The sequence below is a fragment of the Pimephales promelas genome, chromosome 21, assembly GCF_988280905.1.
Source record: "Pimephales promelas chromosome 21, fPimPro1.hap1.1, whole genome shotgun sequence".
Classification (NCBI taxonomy): Eukaryota; Metazoa; Chordata; class Actinopteri; order Cypriniformes; family Leuciscidae; genus Pimephales; species Pimephales promelas.
The window spans coordinates 10,475,356-10,493,497 of NC_142789.1; the positions used below are offsets into that span (position 1 = coordinate 10,475,356).

The 18,142-nt window shown below is 39.9% G+C and overlaps 17 non-coding genes across 17 annotated transcripts; all 17 read right to left on the reverse strand.

Moving 5' to 3' along the window:
• Window positions 1-444: 444 nt before the first annotated feature.
• On the reverse strand, window positions 445-743 carry LOC148970152 (signal recognition particle RNA). The gene has a single exon (XR_016148902.1).
• A 951-nt stretch (window positions 744-1,694) lies between these two features.
• Window positions 1,695-1,993, reverse strand: LOC148970153 (signal recognition particle RNA). Its single transcript, XR_016148790.1, has one exon.
• Window positions 1,994-2,615: 622 nt separating this feature from the next.
• On the reverse strand, window positions 2,616-2,914 carry LOC148970154 (signal recognition particle RNA). The gene has a single exon (XR_016148847.1).
• Window positions 2,915-3,865: 951 nt separating this feature from the next.
• Window positions 3,866-4,164, reverse strand: LOC148970155 (signal recognition particle RNA). The gene has a single exon (XR_016148871.1).
• A 628-nt stretch (window positions 4,165-4,792) lies between these two features.
• Window positions 4,793-5,091, reverse strand: LOC148970156 (signal recognition particle RNA). Its single transcript, XR_016148820.1, has one exon.
• Window positions 5,092-5,713: 622 nt separating this feature from the next.
• Window positions 5,714-6,012, reverse strand: LOC148970157 (signal recognition particle RNA). The gene has a single exon (XR_016148924.1).
• A 944-nt stretch (window positions 6,013-6,956) lies between these two features.
• Window positions 6,957-7,255, reverse strand: LOC148970158 (signal recognition particle RNA). The gene has a single exon (XR_016148799.1).
• Window positions 7,256-7,875: 620 nt separating this feature from the next.
• Window positions 7,876-8,174, reverse strand: LOC148970159 (signal recognition particle RNA). Its single transcript, XR_016148995.1, has one exon.
• Window positions 8,175-9,125: 951 nt separating this feature from the next.
• LOC148970160 (signal recognition particle RNA) lies at window positions 9,126-9,424 on the reverse strand. Its single transcript, XR_016148777.1, has one exon.
• Window positions 9,425-10,046: 622 nt separating this feature from the next.
• On the reverse strand, window positions 10,047-10,345 carry LOC148970161 (signal recognition particle RNA). Its single transcript, XR_016148735.1, has one exon.
• A 626-nt stretch (window positions 10,346-10,971) lies between these two features.
• On the reverse strand, window positions 10,972-11,270 carry LOC148970162 (signal recognition particle RNA). The gene has a single exon (XR_016148925.1).
• Window positions 11,271-12,222: 952 nt separating this feature from the next.
• On the reverse strand, window positions 12,223-12,521 carry LOC148970163 (signal recognition particle RNA). Its single transcript, XR_016149029.1, has one exon.
• A 623-nt stretch (window positions 12,522-13,144) lies between these two features.
• On the reverse strand, window positions 13,145-13,443 carry LOC148970164 (signal recognition particle RNA). The gene has a single exon (XR_016148916.1).
• A 950-nt stretch (window positions 13,444-14,393) lies between these two features.
• On the reverse strand, window positions 14,394-14,692 carry LOC148970165 (signal recognition particle RNA). Its single transcript, XR_016148755.1, has one exon.
• Window positions 14,693-15,315: 623 nt separating this feature from the next.
• On the reverse strand, window positions 15,316-15,614 carry LOC148970166 (signal recognition particle RNA). Its single transcript, XR_016148903.1, has one exon.
• A 951-nt stretch (window positions 15,615-16,565) lies between these two features.
• Window positions 16,566-16,864, reverse strand: LOC148970167 (signal recognition particle RNA). Its single transcript, XR_016148856.1, has one exon.
• Window positions 16,865-17,490: 626 nt separating this feature from the next.
• Window positions 17,491-17,789, reverse strand: LOC148970168 (signal recognition particle RNA). The gene has a single exon (XR_016148890.1).
• Window positions 17,790-18,142: the final 353 nt, after the last annotated feature.

Sequence of the window (18,142 nt, forward strand, 5' to 3'; positions counted from 1 at the left end):
AATTGCTAAATTATTTTTGCACAATACATTTAAATTATAGCTATCTAACCACATGTAGGCCCTAGCCTGAGTTTTTTTTTTTTTTATCCACTAGCATATTTATCTTAATCTATTCTAATTGGTAACTTTAAAAATTAAATAAAGTGATCTTAGTTTAACAAATCAATCGTTTGCTTTATATATAGATTTTCAGCAGTTTGATCATTAAATATCTTTAATAGGCTATTAGTAAAATACGGACATCTAAACTACATTTGTGATACATTAAAAAATATAAGGCATTGGTGTAAATGTATCTAACAGGGAAGCCATATAGAAAAAATGTACTTTATTATAATAAATGAAGACTGGATTGGACAGTTTTATTTGGCCATTAAGGGCTTTATTTTATGTTAATTTGTTGTTGCTGTTATTTATTAGATTTCACAGAATAACTGTTCACACAAAAGAATGGGTCTCACTGTATCGCTCAGGCAGCACTGCAGTGTCTATTCCCAGGCACGATCCCACTACTGATCGACACGGGGACTTTGACCTGCTTCGTCTCCGACCTGGGCCGGTTCACCCCTCCTTAGGCGACCTGGTGGTCCCGGGCTCCCCCAGGAACACCATATCGATACCGAACTTAGCGCGGACACCCAATCGACATAGTCCACTGCAGTCCAGAACCCCCGAGCTCAAGAGATCCACCAGCCTCAGCCTCCCAGTAGCTTGGACTACAGGCACGCGCCACTGCACCCGGCAAGAGCTGTGAGAATCAGCGATGCTCCTGAATCCAGTGGCTCACAGCGCCCTCTAGTGTATGAAAACAAAATACCAGGGAATGATTAGGCAGGATCCGATGAACTAAAGCATTTTACAATCTCTTTTGTAGCTATATTGTTAAAGATAAGTAGTACATTGTCTTATTTATGCATTTTTTAATTGCTAAATTATTTTTGCACAACGCATTTAAATTATAGCTGTCCTACGCTATCTCACGACCAATTCGTATGAATTCGACGAATGATTAAAAAGTGGCTAATTCGTACTAATTCGTACAACCTCACTCATACGAATTCGTACGATTTGTCTAAACCCACGTGATGGTTAGGTTTAGGGGCGGGGTAAGGGTCAGGTCATTCGTACGAATTTATACGAATTGGCCAATTCGTAAAATATGTACGATTTAGCAAAATCGTACTAATTCGTACGAGTGAGGTCGTAAGAATTCTTACGAATTACCCACTTTTTAATCATTCCTCGAATTCGTACGATTGGTCGTGAGATCGGCTTGAGCTGTGTAACCACATATAGGCCCTAGCCTGAGTTTTTATTTTTTTGTATTTTTTTTTAGCAACTAGCCTATTTCTCTTAATCTATTCTAATTGGTAACTTTAAAAATAAAAAGAAGTGATCTTAGCTTAACAAATCAATCATTTGCTTTATCTATAGATTTTCAGCTATTTGATCATTAAATATGTATTATAGGCTATTTTTAAAATACGGACAACTAAATTACATTTGTGAGACATTACAAAAATATAAGGCATTGGTGTAAATGTATCTAACAGGGAAGCCATATAGAAAAAATTTACTTTATTATGATAAATGAAGACTGGATTGGAAAGTTTTATTTGGCCATTAGTGGCTTTATTTTGTGTTCATTTGTTGTTGCTGCTGTTTATTAGATTCCACAGAATAACTGTTCACACAAAAGACCGAGTCTCGCTGTATCGCTCAGGCTGCACTGCAGAGTCTATTCACAGGCGCGATCCCACTACTGATCGACACGGGGACTTTGACCTGCTTCGTCTCCGACCTGGGCCGGTTCACCCCTCCTTAGGCGACCTGGTGGTCCCGGGCTCCCCCAGAAGCACCATATCGATACCGAACTTAGCACGGACACCCGATCGACATAGTCCACTGCAGTCCAGAACCCCTGAGCTCAAGCAATCCAACAGCCTCAACCTCCCAGTAGCTTGGACTACAGGCGCGCGCCACTGCACCCGGCGAGAGCTGTGAGAATCAGCGCTGCTACTGAATCCAGTGGCTCACAGCGCCCTCTAGTGTATGAAAACAAAATACCAGGGAATGATTAGGCAGGATCCGATGAACTAAAGCATTTTACAATCTCTTTGGTAGCTATATTGTTAAAGATAAGTAGTACATTGTCTTATTTATGCATTTTTAATTGCTAAATTATTTTTGCACAATACATTTAGATTATAGCTATCTAACCACATGTAGGCCCTAGTCTGAGTTTTTTTTTTTTTTATCCACTAGCATATTTATCTTAATCTATTCTAATTGGTAACTTTAAAAATTAAATAAAGTGATCTTAGTTTAACAAATCAATCGTTTGCTTTATATATAGATTTTCAGCAGTTTGATCATTAAATATCTTTAATAGGCTATTTGTAAAATACGGACATCTAAACTACATTTGTGATACATTAAAAAATATAAGGCATTGGTGTAAATGTATCTAACAGGGAAGCCATATAGAAAAAATGTACTTTATTATAATAAATGAAGACTGGATTGGACAGTTTTATTTGGCCATTAAGGGCTTTATTTTATGTTCATTTGTTGTTGCTGTTATTTATTAGATTTCACAGAATAACTGTTCACACAAAAGAATGGGTCTCACTGTATCGCTCAGGCAGCACTGCAGTGTCTATTCCCAGGCACGATCCCACTACTGATCGACACGGGGACTTTGACCTGCTTCGTCTCCGACCTGGGCCGGTTCACCCCTCCTTAGGCGACCTGGTGGTCCCGGGCTCCCCCAGGAACACCATATCGATACCGAACTTAGCGCGGACACCCAATCGACATAGTCCACTGCAGTCCAGAACCCCCGAGCTCAAGAGATCCACCAGCCTCAGCCTCCCAGTAGCTTGGACTACAGGCACACGCCACTGCACCCGGCAAGAGCTGTGAGAATCAGCGCTGCTCCTGAATCCAGTGGCTCACAGCGCCCTCTAGTGTATGAAAACAAAATACCAGGGAATGATTAGGCAGGATCCGATGAACTAAAGCATTTTACAATCTCTTTTGTAGCTATATTGTTAAAGATAAGTAGTACATTGTCTTATTTATGCATTTTTTAATTGCTAAATTATTTTTGCACAACGCATTTAAATTATAGCTGTCCTACGCTATCTCACGACCAATTCGTATGAATTCGACGAATGATTAAAAAGTGGCTAATTCGTACTAATTCGTACAACCTCACTCATACGAATTCGTACGATTTGTCTAAACCCACGTGATGGTTAGGTTTAGGGGCGGGGTAAGGGTCAGGTCATTCGTACGAATTTATACGAATTGGCCAATTCGTAAAATATGTACGATTTAGCAAAATCGTACTAATTCGTACGAGTGAGGTCGTAAGAATTCTTACGAATTACCCACTTTTTAATCATTCCTCGAATTCGTACGATTGGTCGTGAGATCGGCTTGAGCTGTGTAACCACATATAGGCCCTAGCCTGAGTTTTTATTTTTTTGTATTTTTTTTTAGCAACTAGCCTATTTCTCTTAATCTATTCTAATTGGTAACTTTAAAAATAAAAAGAAGTGATCTTAGCTTAACAAATCAATCATTTGCTTTATCTATAGATTTTCAGCTATTTGATCATTAAATATGTATTATAGGCTATTTTTAAAATACGGACAACTAAATTACATTTGTGAGACATTACAAAAATATAAGGCATTGGTGTAAATGTATCTAACAGGGAAGCCATATAGAAAAAATTTACTTTATTATGATAAATGAAGACTGGATTGGAAAGTTTTATTTGGCCATTAGTGGCTTTATTTTGTGTTCATTTGTTGTTGCTGCTGTTTATTAGATTCCACAGAATAACTGTTCACACAAAAGACCGAGTCTCGCTGTATCGCTCAGGCTGCACTGCAGAGTCTATTCACAGGCGCGATCCCACTACTGATCGACACGGGGACTTTGACCTGCTTCGTCTCCGACCTGGGCCGGTTCACCCCTCCTTAGGCGACCTGGTGGTCCCGGGCTCCCCCAGAAGCACCATATCGATACCGAACTTAGCACGGACACCCGATCGACATAGTCCACTGCAGTCCAGAACACCTGAGCTCAAGCAATCCACCACCCTCAACCTCCCAGTAGCTTGGACTACAGGCGCGCGCCACTGCACCCGGCAAGAGCTGTGAGAATCAGCGCTGCTACTGAATCCAGTGGCTCACAGCGCCCTCTAGTGTATGAAAACAAAATACCAGGGAATGATTAGGCAGGATCCGATGAACTAAAGCATTTTACAATCTCTTTGGTAGCTATATTGTTAAAGGTAAGTAGTACATTGTCTTATTTATGCATTTTTTAATTGCTAAATTATTTTTGCACAATACATTTAGATTATAGCTATCTAACCACATGTAGGCCCTAGCCTGAGTTTTTTTTTTTTTATTATTATCCACTAGCATATTTATCTTAATCTATTCTAATTGGTAACTTTAAAAATTAAATAAAGTGATCTTAGTTTAACAAATCAATCGTTTGCTTTATATATAGATTTTCAGCAGTTTGATCATTAAATATCTTTAATAGGCTATTTGTAAAATACGGACATCTAAACTACATTTGTGATACATTAAAAAATATAAGGCATTGGTGTAAATGTATCTAACAGGGAAGCCATATAGAAAAAATGTACTTTATTATAATAAATGAAGACTGGATTGGACAGTTTTATTTGGCCATTAAGGGCTTTATTTTATGTTCATTTGTTGTTGCTGTTATTTATTAGATTTCACAGAATAACTGTTCACACAAAAGAATGGGTCTCACTGTATCGCTCAGGCTGCACTGCAGAGTCTATTCACCGGCGCGATCCCACTACTGATCGACACGGGGACTTTGACCTGCTTCGTCTCCGACCTGGGCCGGTTCACCCCTCCTTAGGCGACCTGGTGGTCCCGGGCTCCCCCAGAAGCACCATATCGATACCGAACTTAGCACGGACACCCGATCGACATAGTCCACTGCAGTCCAGAACCCCTGAGCTCAAGCAATCCACCAGCCTCAGCCTCCCAGTAGCTTGGACTACAGGCGCGCGCCACTGCACCCGGCGAGAGCTGTGAGAATCAGCGCTGCTACTGAATCCAGTGGCTCACAGCGCCCTCTAGTGTATGAAAACAAAATACCAGGGAATGATTAGGCAGGATCCGATGAACTAAAGCATTTTACAATCTCTTTGGTAGCTATATTGTTAAAGGTAAGTAGTACATTGTCTTATTTATGCATTTTTTAATTGCTAAATTATTTTTGCACAATACATTTAAATTATAGCTATCTAACCACATGTAGGCCCTAGCCTGAGTTTTTTTTTTTTTATCCACTAGCATATTTATCTTAATCTATTCTAATTGGTAACTTTAAAAATTAAATAAAGTGATCTTAGTTTAACAAATCAATTGTTTGCTTTATATATAGATTTTCAGCAGTTTGATCATTAAATATCTTTAATAGGCTATTTGTAAAATACGGACATCTAAACTACATTTGTGATACATTAAAAAATATAAGGCATTGGTGTAAATGTATCTAACAGGGAAGCCATATAGAAAAAATGTACTTTATTATAATAAATGAAGACTGGATTGGACAGTTTTATTTGGCCATTAAGGGCTTTATTTTATGTTAATTTGTTGTTGCTGTTATTTATTAGATTTCACAGAATAACTGTTCAGACAAAAGAATGGGTCTCACTGTATCGCTCAGGCAGCACTGCAGTGTCTATTCACAGGCACGATCCCACTACTGATCGCCACGGGGATTTTGACCTGCTTCGTCTCCGACCTGGGCCGGTTCACCCCTCCTTAGGCGACCTGGTGGTCCCGGGCTCCCCCAGGAACACCATATCGATACCGAACTTAGCGCGGACACCCAATCGACATAGTCCACTGCAGTACAGAACCCCTGAGCTCAAGAGATCCACCAGCCTCAGCCTCCCAGTAGCTTGGACTACAGGCACGCGCCACTGCACCTGGCGAGAGCTGTGAGAATCAGCGCTGCTCCTGAATCCAGTGGCTCACAGCGCCCTCTAGTGTATGAAAACAAAATACCAGGGAATGATTAGGCAGGATCCGATGAACTAAAGCATTTTACAATCTCTTTGGTAGCTATATTGTTAAAGATAAGTAGTACATTGTCTTATTTATGCATTTTTTAATTGCTAAATTATTTTTGCACAACGTATTTAAATTATAGCTGTCCTACGCTATCTCACGGCCAATTCGTACGAATTCGACGAATGATTAAAAAGTGGCTAATTCGTACTAATTCGTACAACCTCACTCATACGAATTCGTACGATTTGTCTAAACCCACGTGATGGTTAGGTTTAGGGGCGGGGTAAGGGTCAGGTCATTCGTACGAATTCATACGAATTGGCCAATTCGTAAAATATGTACGATTTAGCAAAATCGTACTAATTCGTACGAGTGAGGTCGTAAGAATTCTTACGAATTACCCACTTTTTAATCATTCCTCGAATTCGTACGATTGGTCGTGAGATCGGCTTGAGCTGTCTAACCACATATAGGCCCTAGCCTGAGTTTTATTTTTTTGTATTTTTTTTTAGCAACTAGCCTATTTCTCTTAATCTATTCTAATTGGTAACTTTAAAAATAAAATGAAGTGATCTTACCTTAACAAATCAATCATTTGCTTTATCTATAGATTTTCAGCTGTTTGATCATTAAATATGTATTATAGGCTATTTTTAAAATACGGACAACTAAATTGTGAGACATTACAAAAATATAAGGCATTGGTGTAAATGTATCTAACAGGGAAGCCATATAGAAAAAAATTACTTTATTATGATAAATGAAGACTGGATTGGAAAGTTTTATTTGGCCATTAGTGGCTTTATTTTGTGTTCATTTGTTGTTGCTGCTGTTTATTAGATTCCACGGAATAACTGTTCACACAAAAGACCGAGTCTCGCTGTATCGCTCAGGCTGCACTGCAGAGTCTATTCACAGGCGCGATCCCACTACTGATCGACACGGGGACTTTGACCTGCTTCGTCTCCGACCTGGGCCGGTTCACCCCTCCTTAGGCGACCTGGTGGTCCCGGGCTCCCCCAGAAGCACTATATCGATACCGAACTTAGCACGGACACCCGATCGACATAGTCCACTGCAGTCCAGAACCCCTGAGCTCAAGCAATCCACCAGCCTCAGCCTCCCAGTAGCTTGGACTACAGGCGCGCGCCACTGCACCCGGCGAGAGCTGTGAGAATCAGTGCTGCTACTGAATCCAGTGGCTCACAGCGCCCTCTAGTGTATGAAAACAAAATACCAGGGAATGATTAGGCAGGATCCGATGAACTAAAGCATTTTACAATCTCTTTGGTAGCTATATTGTTAAAGGTAAGTAGTACATTGTCTTATTTATGCATTTTTTAATTGCTAAATTATTTTTGCACAATACATTTAAATTATAGCTATCTAACCACATGTAGGCCCTAGCCTGAGTTTTTTTTTTTTTTATCCACTAGCATATTTATCTTAATCTATTCTAATTGGTAACTTTAAAAATTAAATAAAGTGATCTTAGTTTAACAAATCAATCGTTTGCTTTATATATAGATTTTCAGCAGTTTGATCATTAAATTTCTTTAATAGGCTATTTGTAAAATACGGACATCTAAACTACATTTGTGATACATTAAAAAATATAAGGCATTGGTGTAAATGTATCTAACAGGGAAGCCATATAGAAAAAATGTACTTTATTATAATAAATGAAGACTGGATTGGACAGTTTTATTTGGCCATTAAGGGCTTTATTTTATGTTCATTTGTTGCTGTTATTTATTAGATTTCACAGAATAACTGTTCACACAAAAGAATGGGTCTCACTGTATCGCTCAGGCAGCACTGCAGTGTCTATTCACAGGCACGATCCCACTACTGATCGCCACGGGGATTTTGACCTGCTTCATCTCCGACCTGGGCCGGTTCACCCCTCCTTAGGCGACCTGGTGGTCCCGGGCTCCCCCAGGAACACCATATCGATACCGAACTTAGCGCGGACACCCAATCGACATAGTCCACTGCAGTCCAGAACCCCTGAGCTCAAGAGATCCACCAGCCTCAGCCTCCCAGTAGCTTGGACTACAGGCACGCGCCACTGCACCTGGCGAGAGCTGTGAGAATCAGCGCTGCTCCTGAATCCAGTGGCTCACAGCGCCCTCTAGTGTATGAAAACAAAATACCAGGGAATGATTAGGCAGGATCCGATGAACTAAAGCATTTTACAATCTCTTTGGTAGCTATATTGTTAAAGATAAGTAGTACATTGTCTTATTTATGCATTTTTTAATTGCTAAATTATTTTTGCACAACGCATTTAAATTATAGCTGTCCTACGCTATCTCACGACCAATTCGTACGAATTCGACGAATGATTAAAAAGTGGCTAATTCGTACTAATTCGTACAACCTCACTCATACGAATTTGTACGATTTGTCTAAACCCACGTGATGGTTAGGTTTAGGGGCGGGGTAAGGGTCAGGTCATTAGTACGAATTCATACGAATTGGCCAATTCGTAAAATATGTACGATTTAGCAAAATCGTACTAATTCGTACGAGTGAGGTCGTAAGAATTCTTACGAATTACCCACTTTTTAATCATTCCTCGAATTCGTACGATTGGTCGTGAGATCGGCTTGAGCTGTCTAACCACATATAGGCCCTAGCCTGAGTTTTTATTTTTTTGTATTTTTTTTTAGCAACTAGCCTATTTCTCTTAATCTATTCTAATTGGTAACTTTAAAAATAAAATGAAGTGATCTTACCTTAACAAATCAATCATTTGCTTTATCTATAGATTTTCAGCTATTTGATCATTAAATATGTATTATAGGCTATTTTTAAAATACGGACAACTAAATTACATTTGTGAGACATTACAAAAATATAAGGCATTGGTGTAAATGTATCTAACAGGGAAGCCATATAGAAAAAATTTACTTTATTATGATAAATGAAGACTGGATTGGAAAGTTTTATTTGGCCATTAGTGGCTTTATTTTGTGTTCATTTGTTGTTGCTGCTGTTTATTAGATTCCACAGAATAACTGTTCACACAAAAGACCGAGTCTCGCTGTATCGCTCAGGCTGCACTGCAGAGTCTATTCACAGGCGCGATCCCACTACTGATCAACACGGGGACTTTGACCTGCTTCGTCTCCGACCTGGGCCGGTTCACCCCTCCTTAGGCGACCTGGTGGTCCCGGGCTCCCCCAGAAGCACCATATCGATACCGAACTTAGCACGGACACCCGATCGACATAGTCCACTGCAGTCCAGAACCCCTGAGCTCAAGCAATCCACCAGCCTCAGCCTCCCAGTAGCTTGGACTACAGGCACGCGCCACTGCACCCGGCGAGAGCTGTGAGAATCAGCGCTGCTACTGAATCCAGTGGCTCACAGCGCCCTCTAGTGTATGAAAACAAAATACCAGGGAATGATTAGGCAGGATCCGATGAACTAAAGCATTTTACAATCTCTTTGGTAGCTATATTGTTAAAGGTAAGTAGTACATTGTCTTATTTATGCATTTTTTAATTGCTAAATTATTTTTGCACAATACATTTAAATTATAGCTATCTAACCACATGTAGGCCCTAGCCTGAGTTTTTTTTTTTTTATCCACTAGCATATTTATCTTAATCTATTCTAATTGGTAACTTTAAAAATTAAATAAAGTGATCTTAGTTTAACAAATCAATCGTTTGCTTTATATATAGATTTTCAGCAGTTTGATCATTAAATATCTTTAATAGGCTATTTGTAAAATACGGACATCTAAACTACATTTGTGATACATTAAAAAATATAAGGCATTGGTGTAAATGTATCTAACAGGGAAGCCATATAGAAAAAATGTACTTTATTATAATAAATGAAGACTGGATTGGACAGTTTTATTTGGCCATTAAGGGCTTTATTTTATGTTCATTTGTTGTTGCTGTTATTTATTAGATTTCACAGAATAACTGTTCACACAAAAGAATGGGTCTCACTGTATCGCTCAGGCTGCACTGCAGAGTCTATTCACAGGCGCGATCCCACTACTGATCGACACGGGGACTTTGACCTGCTTCGTCTCCGACCTGGGCCGGTTCACCCCTCCTTAGGCGACCTGGTGGTCCCGGGCTCCCCCAGAAGCACCATATCGATACCGAACTTAGCACGGACACCCGATCGACATAGTCCACTGCAGTCCAGAACCCCTGAGCTCAAGCAATCCACCAGCCTCAGCCTCCCAGTAGCTTGGACTACAGGCGCGCGCCACTGCACCCGGCAAGAGCTGTGAGAATCAGCGCTGCTACTGAATCCAGTGGCTCACAGCGCCCTCTAGTGTATGAAAACAAAATACCAGGGAATGATTAGGCAGGATCCGATGAACTAAAGCATTTTACAATCTCTTTGGTAGCTATATTGTTAAAGGTAAGTAGTACATTGTCTTATTTATGCATTTTTTAATTGCTAAATTATTTTTGCACAATACATTTAAATTATAGCTATCTAACCACATGTAGGCCCTAGCCTGAGTTTTTTTTTTTTTTTTTATCCACTAGCATATTTATCTTAATCTATTCTAATTGGTAACTTTAAAAATTAAATAAAGTGATCTTAGTTTAACAAATCAATCGTTTGCTTTATATATAGATTTTCAGCAGTTTGATCATTAAATATCTTTAATAGGCTATTTGTAAAATACGGACATCTAAACTACATTTGTGATACATTAAAAAATATAAGGCATTGGTGTAAATGTATCTAACAGGGAAGCCATATAGAAAAAATGTACTTTATTATAATAAATGAAGACTGGATTGGACAGTTTTATTTGGCCATTAAGGGCTTTATTTTATGTTAATTTGTTGTTGCTGTTATTTATTAGATTTCACAGAATAACTGTTCAGACAAAAGAATGGGTCTCACTGTATCGCTCAGGCAGCACTGCAGTGTCTATTCACAGGCACGATCCCACTACTGATCGCCACGGGGATTTTGACCTGCTTCGTCTCCGACCTGGGCCGGTTCACCCCTCCTTAGGCGACCTGGTGGTCCCGGGCTCCCCCAGGAACACCATATCGATACCGAACTTAGCGCGGACACCCAATCGACATAGTCCACTGCAGTACAGAACCCCTGAGCTCAAGAGATCCACCAGCCTCAGCCTCCCAGTAGCTTGGACTACAGGCACGCGCCACTGCACCTGGCGAGAGCTGTGAGAATCAGCGCTGCTCCTGAATCCAGTGGCTCACAGCGCCCTCTAGTGTATGAAAACAAAATACCAGGGAATGATTAGGCAGGATCCGATGAACTAAAGCATTTTACAATCTCTTTGGTAGCTATATTGTTAAAGATAAGTAGTACATTGTCTTATTTATGCATTTTTTAATTGCTAAATTATTTTTGCACAACGCATTTAAATTATAGCTGTCCTACGCTATCTCACGACCAATTTCGTACGAATTCGACGAATGATTAAAAAGTGGCTAATTCGTACTAATTCGTACAACCTCACTCATACGAATTCGTACGATTTGTCTAAACCCACGTGATGGTTAGGTTTAGGGGCGGGGTAAGGGTCAGGTCATTCGTACGAATTTATACGAATTGGCCAATTCGTAAAATATGTACGATTTAGCAAAATCATACTAATTCGTACGAGTGAGGTCGTAAGAATTCTTACGAATTACCCACTTTTCAATCTTTCCTCGAATTCGTACGATTGGTCGTGAGATCGGCTTGAGCTGTGTAACCACATATAGGCCCTAGCCTGAGTTTTTATTTTTTTGTATTTTTTTTTAGCAACTAGCCTATTTCTCTTAATCTATTCTAATTGGTAACTTTAAAAATAAAAAGAAGTGATCTTAGCTTAACAAATCAATCATTTGCTTTATCTATAGATTTTCAGCTATTTGATCATTAAATATGTATTATAGGCTATTTTTAAAATACGGACAACTAAATTACATTTGTGAGACATTACAAAAATATAAGGCATTGGTGTAAATGTATCTAACAGGGAAGCCATATAGAAAAAATTTACTTTATTATGATAAATGAAGACTGGATTGGAAAGTTTTATTTGGCCATTAGTGGCTTTATTTTGTGTTCATTTGTTGTTGCTGCTGTTTATTAGATTCCACAGAATAACTGTTCACACAAAAGACCGAGTCTCGCTGTATCGCTCAGGCTGCACTGCAGAGTCTATTCACAGGCGCGATCCCACTACTGATCGACACGGGGACTTTGACCTGCTTCGTCTCCGACCTGGGCCGGTTCACCCCTCCTTAGGCGACCTGGTGGTCCCGGGCTCCCCCAGAAGCACCATATCGATACCGAACTTAGCACGGACACCCGATCGACATAGTCCACTGCAGTCCAGAACCCCTGAGCTCAAGCAATCCACCAGCCTCAGCCTCCCAGTAGCTTGGACTACAGGCGCGCGCCACTGCACCCGGCGAGAGCTGTGAGAATCAGCGCTGCTACTGAATCCAGTGGCTCACAGCGCCCTCTAGTGTATGAAAACAAAATACCAGGGAATGATTAGGCAGGATCCGATGAACTAAAGCATTTTACAATCTCTTTGGTAGCTATATTGTTAAAGGTAAGTAGTACATTGTCTTATTTATGCATTTTTTAATTGCTAAATTATTTTTGCACAATACATTTAAATTATAGCTATCTAACCACATGTAGGCCCTAGCCTGAGTTTTTTTTTTTTTTATCCACTAGCATATTTATCTTAATCTATTCTAATTGGTAACTTTAAAAATTAAATAAAGTGATCTTAGTTTAACAAATCAATCGTTTGCTTTATATATAGATTTTCAGCAGTTTGATCATTAAATATCTTTAATAGGCTATTAGTAAAATACGGACATCTAAACTACATTTGTGATACATTAAAAAATATAAGGCATTGGTGTAAATGTATCTAACAGGGAAGCCATATAGAAAAAATGTACTTTATTATAATAAATGAAGACTGGATTGGACAGTTTTATTTGGCCATTAAGGGCTTTATTTTATGTTAATTTGTTGTTGCTGTTATTTATTAGATTTCACAGAATAACTGTTCAGACAAAAGAATGGGTCTCACTGTATCGCTCAGGCAGCACTGCAGTGTCTATTCACAGGCACGATCCCACTACTGATCGCCACAGGGATTTTGACCTGCTTCGTCTCCGACCTGGGCCGGTTCACCCCTCCTTAGGCGACCTGGTGGTCCCGGGCTCCCCCAGGAACACCATATCGATACCGAACTTAGCGCGGACACCCAATCGACATAGTCCACTGCAGTACAGAACCCCTGAGCTCAAGAGATCCACCAGCCTCAGCCTCCCAGTAGCTTGGACTACAGGCACGCGCCACTGCACCCGGCGAGAGCTGTGAGAATCAGCGCTGCTCCTGAATCCAGTGGCTCACAGCGCCCTCTAGTGTATGAAAACAAAATACCAGGGAATGATTAGGCAGGATCCGATGAACTAAAGCATTTTACAATCTCTTTGGTAGCTATATTGTTAAAGATAAGTAGTACATTGTCTTATTTATGCATTTTTTAATTGCTAAATTATTTTTGCACAACGTATTTAAATTATAGCTGTCCTACGCTATCTCACGGCCAATTCGTACGAATTCGACGAATGATTAAAAAGTGGCTAATTCGTACTAATTCGTACAACCTCACTCATACGAATTCGTACGATTTGTCTAAACCCACGTGATGGTTAGGTTTAGGGGCGGGGTAAGGGTCAGGTCATTCGTACGAATTCATACGAATTGGCCAATTCGTAAAATATGTACGATTTAGCAAAATCGTACTAATTCGTACGAGTGAGGTCGTAAGAATTCTTACGAATTACCCACTTTTTAATCATTCCTCGAATTCGTACGATTGGTCGTGAGATCGGCTTGAGCTGTCTAACCACATATAGGCCCTAGCCTGAGTTTTATTTTTTTGTATTTTTTTTTAGCAACTAGCCTATTTCTCTTAATCTATTCTAATTGGTAACTTTAAAAATAAAATGAAGTGATCTTACCTTAACAAATCAATCATTTGCTTTATCTATAGATTTTCAGCTGTTTGATCATTAAATATGTATTATAGGCTATTTTTAAAATACGGACAACTAAATTACATTTGTGAGACATTACAAAAATATAAGGCATTGGTGTAAATGTATCTAACAGGGAAGCCATATAGAAAAAATGTACTTTATTATGATAAATGAAGACTGGATTGGAAAGTTTTATTTGGCCATTAGTGGCTTTATTTTGTGTTCATTTGTTGTTGCTGCTGTTTATTAGATTCCACGGAATAACTGTTCACACAAAAGACCGAGTCTCGCTGTATCGCTCAGGCTGCACTGCAGAGTCTATTCACAGGCGCGATCCCACTACTGATCGACACGGGGACTTTGACCTGCTTCGTCTCCGACCTGGGCCGGTTCACCCCTCCTTAGGCGACCTGGTGGTCCCGGGCTCCCCCAGAAGCACCATATCGATACCGAACTTAGCACGGACACCCGATCGACATAGTCCACTGCAGTCCAGAACCCCTGAGCTCAAGCAATCCACCAGCCTCAACCTCCCAGTAGCTTGGACTACAGGCGCGCGCCACTGCACCCGGCGAGAGCTGTGAGAATCAGCGCTGCTACTGAATCCAGTGGCTCACAGCGCCCTCTAGTGTATGAAAACAAAATACCAGGGAATGATTAGGCAGGATCCGATGAACTAAAGCATTTTACAATCTCTTTGGTAGCTATATTGTTAAAGGTAAGTAGTACATTGTCTTATTTATGCATTTTTAATTGCTAAATTATTTTTGCACAATACATTTAGATTATAGCTATCTAACCACATGTAGGCCCTAGCCTGAGTTTTTTTTTTTTTTTATCCACTAGCATATTTATCTTAATCTATTCTAATTGGTAACTTTAAAAATTAAATAAAGTGATCTTAGTTTAACAAATCAATCGTTTGCTTTATATATAGATTTTCAGCAGTTTGATCATTAAATATCTTTAATAGGCTATTTGTAAAATACGGACATCTAAACTACATTTGTGATACATTAAAAAATATAAGGCATTGGTGTAAATGTATCTAACAGGGAAGCCATATAGAAAAAATGTACTTTATTATAATAAATGAAGACTGGATTGGACAGTTTTATTTGGCCATTAAGGGCTTTATTTTATGTTCATTTGTTGTTGCTGTTATTTATTAGATTTCACAGAATAACTGTTCACACAAAAGAATGGGTCTCACTGTATCGCTCAGGCAGCACTGCAGTGTCTATTCCCAGGCACGATCCCACTACTGATCGACACGGGGACTTTGACCTGCTTCGTCTCCGACCTGGGCCGGTTCACCCCTCCTTAGGCGACCTGGTGGTCCCGGGCTCCCCCAGGAACACCATATCGATACCGAACTTAGCGCGGACACCCAATCGACATAGTCCACTGCAGTCCAGAACCCCCGAGCTCAAGAGATCCACCAGCCTCAGCCTCCCAGTAGCTTGGACTACAGGCACGCGCCACTGCACCCGGCAAGAGCTGTGAGAATCAGCGCTGCTCCTGAATCCAGTGGCTCACAGCGCCCTCTAGTGTATGAAAACAAAATACCAGGGAATGATTAGGCAGGATCCGATGAACTAAAGCATTTTACAATCTCTTTTGTAGCTATATTGTTAAAGATAAGTAGTACATTGTCTTATTTATGCATTTTTTAATTGCTAAATTATTTTTGCACAACGCATTTAAATTATAGCTGTCCTACGCTATCTCACGACCAATTCGTATGAATTCGACGAATGATTAAAAAGTGGCTAATTCGTACTAATTCGTACAACCTCACTCATACGAATTCGTACGATTTGTCTAAACCCACGTGATGGTTAGGTTTAGGGGCGGGGTAAGGGTCAGGTCATTCGTACGAATTTATACGAATTGGCCAATTCGTAAAATATGTACGATTTAGCAAAATCGTACTAATTCGTACGAGTGAGGTCGTAAGAATTCTTACGAATTACCCACTTTTTAATCATTCCTCGAATTCGTACGATTGGTCGTGAGATCGGCTTGAGCTGTGTAACCACATATAGGCCCTAGCCTGAGTTTTTATTTTTTTGTATTTTTTTTTAGCAACTAGCCTATTTCTCTTAATCTATTCTAATTGGTAACTTTAAAAATAAAAAGAAGTGATCTTAGCTTAACAAATCAATCATTTGCTTTATCTATAGATTTTCAGCTATTTGATCATTAAATATGTATTATAGGCTATTTTTAAAATACGGACAACTAAATTACATTTGTGAGACATTACAAAAATATAAGGCATTGGTGTAAATGTATCTAACAGGGAAGCCATATAGAAAAAATTTACTTTATTATGATAAATGAAGACTGGATTGGAAAGTTTTATTTGGCCATTAGTGGCTTTATTTTGTGTTCATTTGTTGTTGCTGCTGTTTATTAGATTCCACAGAATAACTGTTCACACAAAAGACCGAGTCTCGCTGTATCGCTCAGGCTGCACTGCAGAGTCTATTCACAGGCGCGATCCCACTACTGATCGACACGGGGACTTTGACCTGCTTCGTCTCCGACCTGGGCCGGTTCACCCCTCCTTAGGCGACCTGGTGGTCCCGGGCTCCCCCAGAAGCACCATATCGATACCGAACTTAGCACGGACACCCGATCGACATAGTCCACTGCAGTCCAGAACCCCTGAGCTCAAGCAATCCACCACCCTCAACCTCCCAGTAGCTTGGACTACAGGCGCGCGCCACTGCACCCGGCGAGAGCTGTGAGAATCAGCGCTGCTACTGAATCCAGTGGCTCACAGCGCCCTCTAGTGTATGAAAACAAAATACCAGGGAATGATTAGGCAGGATCCGATGAACTAAAGCATTTTACAATCTCTTTGGTGGCTATATTGTTAAAGGTAAGTAGTACATTGTCTTATTTATGCATTTTTTAATTGCTAAATTATTTTTGCACAATACATTTAGATTATAGCTATCTAACCACATGTAGGCCCTAGCCTGAGTTTTTTTTTTTTTTTTTATCCACTAGCATATTTATCTTAATCTATTCTAATTGGTAACTTTAAAAATTAAATAAAGTGATCTTAGTTTAACAAATCAATCGTTTGCTTTATATATAGATTTTCAGCAGTTTGATCATTAAATATCTTTAATAGGCTATTTGTAAAATACGGACATCTAAACTACATTTGTGATACATTAAAAAATATAAGGCATTGGTGTAAATGTATCTAACAGGGAAGCCATATAGAAAAAATGTACTTTATTATAATAAATGAAGACTGGATTGGACAGTTTTATTTGGCCATTAAGGGCTTTATTTTATGTTCATTTGTTGTTGCTGTTATTTATTAGATTTCACAGAATAACTGTTCAGACAAAAGAATGGGTCTCACTGTATCGCTCAGGCAGCACTGCAGTGTCTATTCACAGGCACGATCCCACTACTGATCGCCACGGGGATTTTGACCTGCTTCGTCTCCGACCTGGGCCGGTTCACCCCTCCTTAGGCGACCTGGTGGTCCCGGGCTCCCCCAGGAACACCATATCGATACCGAACTTAGCGCGGACACCCAATCGACATAGTCCACTGCAGTACAGAACCCCTGAGCTCAAGAGATCCACCAGCCTCAGCCTCCCAGTAGCTTGGACTACAGGCACGCGCCACTGCACCCGGCGAGAGCTGTGAGAATCAGCGCTGCTCCTGAATCCAGTGGCTCACAGCGCCCTCTAGTGTATGAAAACAAAATACCAGGGAATGATTAGGCAGGATCCGATGAACTAAAGCATTTTACAATCTCTTTGGTAGCTATATTGTTAAAGATAAGTAGTACATTGTCTTATTTATGCATTTTTTAATTGCTAAATTATTTTTGCACAACGTATTTAAATTATAGCTGTCCTACGCTATCTCACGGCCAATTCGTACGAATTCGACGAATGATTAAAAAGTGGCTAATTCGTACTAATTCGTACAACCTCACTCATACGAATTCGTACGATTTGTCTAAACCCACGTGATGGTTAGGTT